General features: G+C 38.0%; 1 non-coding gene across 1 annotated transcript; it reads right to left on the bottom strand.

Moving 5' to 3' along the window:
• Nucleotides 1–1,721: 1,721 nt before the first annotated feature.
• On the bottom strand, nt 1,722–1,828 carry LOC128289941 (small nucleolar RNA R71). Its single transcript, XR_008279581.1, has one exon. It is a non-coding gene; the product is annotated as a small nucleolar RNA R71 (small nucleolar RNA).
• Between the last annotated feature and the right edge of the window lie 3,842 nt (nt 1,829–5,670).

Raw genomic sequence — 5,670 nt, 5'->3', positions numbered from 1 at the left:
TCCAATTTGGAAAAGGCCACTTTGGAGGGTTTCTAGGCATTCCAAAGCCTATAAATAGGCACTAGACGAGGAGAAAAGAGGAGACGGAGAAGAGGGGTAAGGAATTACCCCAAGGAAGCCTATTGATCCATCTCAGAAGCCGGATTCATAATCAAGACTGAAAATCTCTCCTCAATTCCCCTCCAGGAGTTTTGGGTTTTCTTTATGTTTTGTATTCTTTATTCTTCTAAGATGTTTTCTTATTTAGTTATGAACTAAATCCCCTAAATACCTAAGGGGAATGAAAACTAAGACGAATCATGTTATTATTTTCTGAATCGTATGATAAATATTTAACTTGTTCTTAATTATGTGTTCTTAATTCTTGTTCTGATATCCCAGGATACTGATTCAAGACACGCTCTTATTCAGAGGAGGAATAGACCCTGTCTAAGAGTACATTTTCCATAATTAAGCGGAGTTGATTGAGCGCCTAGAAATAGGGTGACAAGATTTTGCTGGATTAGGGTGAAACCTAATAAGGGGATCCATAGATCGAGTTAATGCAACCCTAGAGTGTTAATTAGAAAAGTCTCTGTTATTCAATCTAGAGATTAGATGTTATTAGTCTTGAATAGGGATAATAACATAACTTAGGGATCTCTACAGAACAAGTTGAATGAATAAATCGTTTGATTCGGAGCCAGAATAACAAGTAAAGTCTAGGTGGATTTTTCCTTAGGTATTGTCTCAAGTCAATCGATTTTCCCAAAAGTAATTCCCCAATTCTTTTCTCTATGCGTTCTAGTTTAAATAATTAGTTAATTAAAACAAACCCCTTTTGTTCTTAGGCTAGATAATAAAAAGATAGTTATTACTAGTACTTTTGGTTCCCTTAGGTACGATATCCCGGTCTTGCCATTACTATACTATTGTTCGATAGGTGTGCTTGCCTTTTCGTCGTGATAATAGTTAGTCTAGGTTTGATCTTCATTATAAATATTTATTACTTGTTACGAATCACATGATCAAGTTTTTGGCGTCGTTGCCGAGGAGCTGAAATATTAGGAACACTAAATTTTTATTACTTTAGCCATTTATTTTTCTTGCAATTTTATTTTATTATTTATTAATTTAATTTTCTCTCTTGGCAGGTTTTTTTATAGTTTATGACTAGAAAAAACCCGTCAGGACCATTACTCTTTGACGAAGAAATCGATCGTACGATTCGAAAAAATCAAAGAGAAATAAGGCGTAGTTTACGCTACATGGAGAACGAGTGAGAAGACGATACTCAAACCCCAACCGAAGAGATGGCCGAAAACCCAGGCGATCAGCTGCCTCCTGCAATTGTAGCTAATCAAAATCTCGCTCCAAGTACTATGTATAACTATGCTAAACCTTCTTTAATAGGAACTGAGTCTAGTATAGTTAGACCTGCTATTGCTGCGAATAATTTCGAACTAAAACCTAACACAATTCAGATGATACAGCAGTTTGTTCAGTTTGATGGTTTGCAGGATGAGGATCCCAACACGCATTTGGCGAATTTTCTTGAATTTTGAGATACATTTAAAATCAATGGCATTTCTAATGATTCCATTTGTCTTCAGTTATTTCCCTTTTCACTGAGAAACAAAGCTAAACAGTGGTTGAACTCGTTACCATGAGGTTCTATCACTACTTGAGAACAAATGACTAAGAAGTTTTTACTAAAATATTTTCCGCTGGCTAAAATGGCTAAATTGCGTAATGATATCTCTTCTTTTGTGTAGATGGATTTAGAAATACATTACGATGCATGGGAGAGATACAAGGACTTACTGAGAAGGTTCCCTCACCATGGGTTACCGCTTTGGCTGCAAGTTCAAACGTTCTACAATGGTGTGAACCCCTCGACAAGACAAACAATTGACGCAGCTGCTAGCAGAACCATTAACAATAAAACACCGAAAGATGCCTATGAATTCATAGAGGAGATGTCACTGAACAACTATTAGTGGCAAGTTATGAGGACAAAGCCAACGAAAACAGCCGGCGTATATAACATCGATTTAGTCACCATGTTCTCTAATCAGGTAGAACCTCTCAATAAAAAGATTGATAGTTTTCTTGGTTCTACGTAGGTACATCTAGTAATGAGGTGTGACTCAAGCAGAGGAGGTGTACATACAGAATACCAATCCTTCCATCCTACAACTGAAGAGGAACAAGTCAACTATATGGGTAATAATAACTTTAGATCTCAAAATAACCCATACAGTAATACTTATAACGCAGGTTGGAGGAACCACCCAAATTTCTCCTAGGGTGGTCAAGGAAATCAAAAGCCACAAAATCCTCAGGGTTTTCAACAGCCACCTTATCAACAGGAGAAAAAAACCAAACCTTGAAGAGATGCTTTCTAAATTCATCTCAGTGTCAGAAACTCATTTTTAAAATACCGAGACAACACTTAGGAATCAACAAGCATCTATCCAAGGACTCAAAACTCAGATAGGCTAGCTATCCAAACTAATCTCCAAACGACCACAAGGTAGCCTACCAAATAATACTGAACCTAATCCGAGGGAACACCTCAATGCAATTAGCACTCAAGATAAGGAAGGATTCATTGCACCTGAGCCAGAAATACAGTAAGACAATGCAATAAACAAAAGACGAGAAGAGGTAAACAATAATGATCCCAAACAGGTAAGTACAACTCATGAACCTCGTGTGCCATATCCTGAAGCAATGACGAAAGACAGAATAGAAGAACAATTCGGTAAGTTTGTCAAACTCTTAAAGAAATTACATATTAACTTACCCTTTATTGAAGTTCTTTCCCAGATGCCCAACTCAACAAAATTCTTAAAGGAACTTCTAAGCAATAAAAGGAAATTAGACACTACATCACATGTGGAACTCAATGCAGTCTGCTCAGCTATTCTAAAGAATGAGCTACCTAACAAATTGAAAGATCCAGGGAGTTTTACAATTCCTTGCTAATTGGTAGTCTATCTGTGAATAATGCTTTAGCTATTTAGGGGAAAGTATAAATGTTATGCCATATAAAATGTTTAAACGACTAGGTCTCAGTAAACCCAAACAGACTAGGATGAGCATACAATTGGCTGACAAAATAGTTAGATTTCCTAAGGGTATTATTGAAGACGTTCTCGTTAAAATTGATAAATTTATTTACCCAGTAGACTTTGTTGTCTTAGATATGGATGAGGATAACGAGGTACCTTTAATTTTAGGATTACCATTTTTAGCAACTGCCAGAACCATTATTAATGTAGGCACAGGAGAGCTAACACTTCGTGCAGGTGACGATGCAGTAACACTCCAAGCACGCGACTCAGTAAAAACCTCTAAGACTCAAGATAATGCTATAAAAACTGTCGATGATAAAACTAATATTCAATCGTCCTTGCAGGAACTTCTTCGAACCAAGACAACAGAGGCAGTGCTCTACTATCACGAAGAGAACAAAGGCGTCCATGAAGAATGAAGACTACGGATAGAGGAGCTAGACGAATGGTGAGAACACAAACCGAGGACACATGATAAACCGAAACTATGCAAAAAAAAGCCTGATACCTCTCCTAATCAACTTAAGGTTGGCGATATAGTCTTACTAGATGTCGTTGATCCTCACATTGTCACTACCACACCAAATAAGGAAATCTCTCTTACAGTACTCAGTATTTTCCCATTCAGTACGGTTGAGGTGAGTCATCCCAAATTCGACAGTTTTAAGGTAAACAACACCCGTTTAAAACCTTATTTTAAAATTGACAATAGGAATGAGGAGTATGAACTCCTCGAACCACCATGATCATTCAACAGAGAGGTAAGTCGAGCTTAGACTATAAATAAGCGCTTCTCGGGAGGCAACCTGAGTACTAACCTTTTTAAATTATTTTAAATTCAAGTTTTAAACATTTAGGTCACTAACAGAGTATTTGAAGCACAGGTTCCCAGCACTATACTGCCGGTACCACGACTGTGCTTAAGGCCGTGTTTCCAACACGGAGGGTAACACGACGTTCGATACGGCCGTGTGAAACCAGGGTAAATGATTTCCCCAAAACACGGGGTGCGATAAATCCCCACGACCGTGCGACATAGTCGTGGGTGAACTTGATAGGAGAACACGGGCGTAGGAATGAAAACCCACAGGTGTGCCAGGGACAAGGCTCGATTCTATTTTTTCTAAACGGGCGTGAGACATGCCTGTGCCGTTAAGCCATGGATAACAATACACGGGCGTGCTACCATAACACACGGGCATGGGAGAAGCGAACAAAGCTAGGCACAGCCGTGCGATATGGTCGTGTACCACATACGCCCAAGACACACGGGCGTGGGAGAATAATCAATCACAACCTAAAATTGCAAAATTTGAAACACACGGGCTCACCCTCATTAGTACACGGGCGTAGCCCTAGGCCATGTGGCCCTCCAGTCTATAAGCAAATCACTTTTCATTTTCTTCTTCCTTTCCAAAGCCCAAGCCGAAATCTCCCCTTCTCCACTCCCTCATCCCTATTTTTAGCCACCACTACCCTCTCGTCCAGCTCATGTGGCAGATTCATATGCTAACATCTCTAAGCATCTTACCCGATTCAAGCTTTAGTGTTTTCAACAATTTGACAACATTGATGTTACTCTACGGCAGAGTTGTCAGCACCTCCACATCTCATCGCCAGTCCTGCCTCGCGAACCATCCAGTGATGAAGATGTTCAGAAATATTTATTTGTTATTTTCTATTTTTACTTATCATTGAAACTATTTCTATTATTTTTATTAGATTTTAGAATTTTATTTTTATTCTTTATTTCGGTTATTTTTTTCAAATCCTTATACTTCCTAATATCTCCTAAAAGTTCCTGATTTTATCACAGTTATATAGAACTCCTAAGCTCATCATCACATAGGAACTACAACTCCACTGGGGAAGGTTCTCCACGACTACCATGTCCTGCTCAACCACGACCATAGCTACCACTAGATATAATATTCTTTTGGCGCAGGACTTATGGCCTAATGAACCTCTACGACTACCGGAGTATCCTCCTCCACTCTCAAACCGGTCACTCTCTAAAACTCTAAGTTTGAGGAATTCATCATACAGGAAGTTTTACTTCTCTCCCTATCTTATTTTTATTCTCTAACATCTATCTTTGTACATCTTAAGTGTGGGGGTATTCATTAATAATCACCTTGTTCTCATGAAAAACTCTCATATCATATTTAGGATAAATTTTAATTGATTTACGATTCTGATTGATATATCTTGAATTAAAACATAGGGATTTATGTATTGGTTATTTAAACTTTAAGACATTAGAGAATCAATCATGATAAGTTGATTTTTAAGAAATTAAAATTATAGGCTGTTTCCCCAAGTCTAGGTATTCTTTGAATTAGAATTCACGAGTCTAAACATCAAAAAGCCATAATTTTTGTGAGATTTTTGAGCCTTTTGAGCATCTATTCATCCTTTCATGCTCACTTTTATTATTGCTTTGAGTGCGTCAGTATTGAACTGTTATTCTAGAACTTGCTTGATTATGCATGTCGAGACCACACCATTTGATTTGATATATCAAAATGATTAAGACACTTAGGATTAACCCACTCATGCCATGAAAAGCCTACTTCCACGATTAACCCCTAGTAAACCCCCTTGAGCCTGA

This window comes from Gossypium arboreum, chromosome 2 (assembly GCF_025698485.1).
Source record: "Gossypium arboreum isolate Shixiya-1 chromosome 2, ASM2569848v2, whole genome shotgun sequence".
Lineage (NCBI taxonomy): Eukaryota > Viridiplantae > Streptophyta > Magnoliopsida > Malvales > Malvaceae > Gossypium > Gossypium arboreum.
Note: the sequence above shows the minus strand (reverse complement) of the source record. Positions and strands in the feature narration are given on the sequence as shown.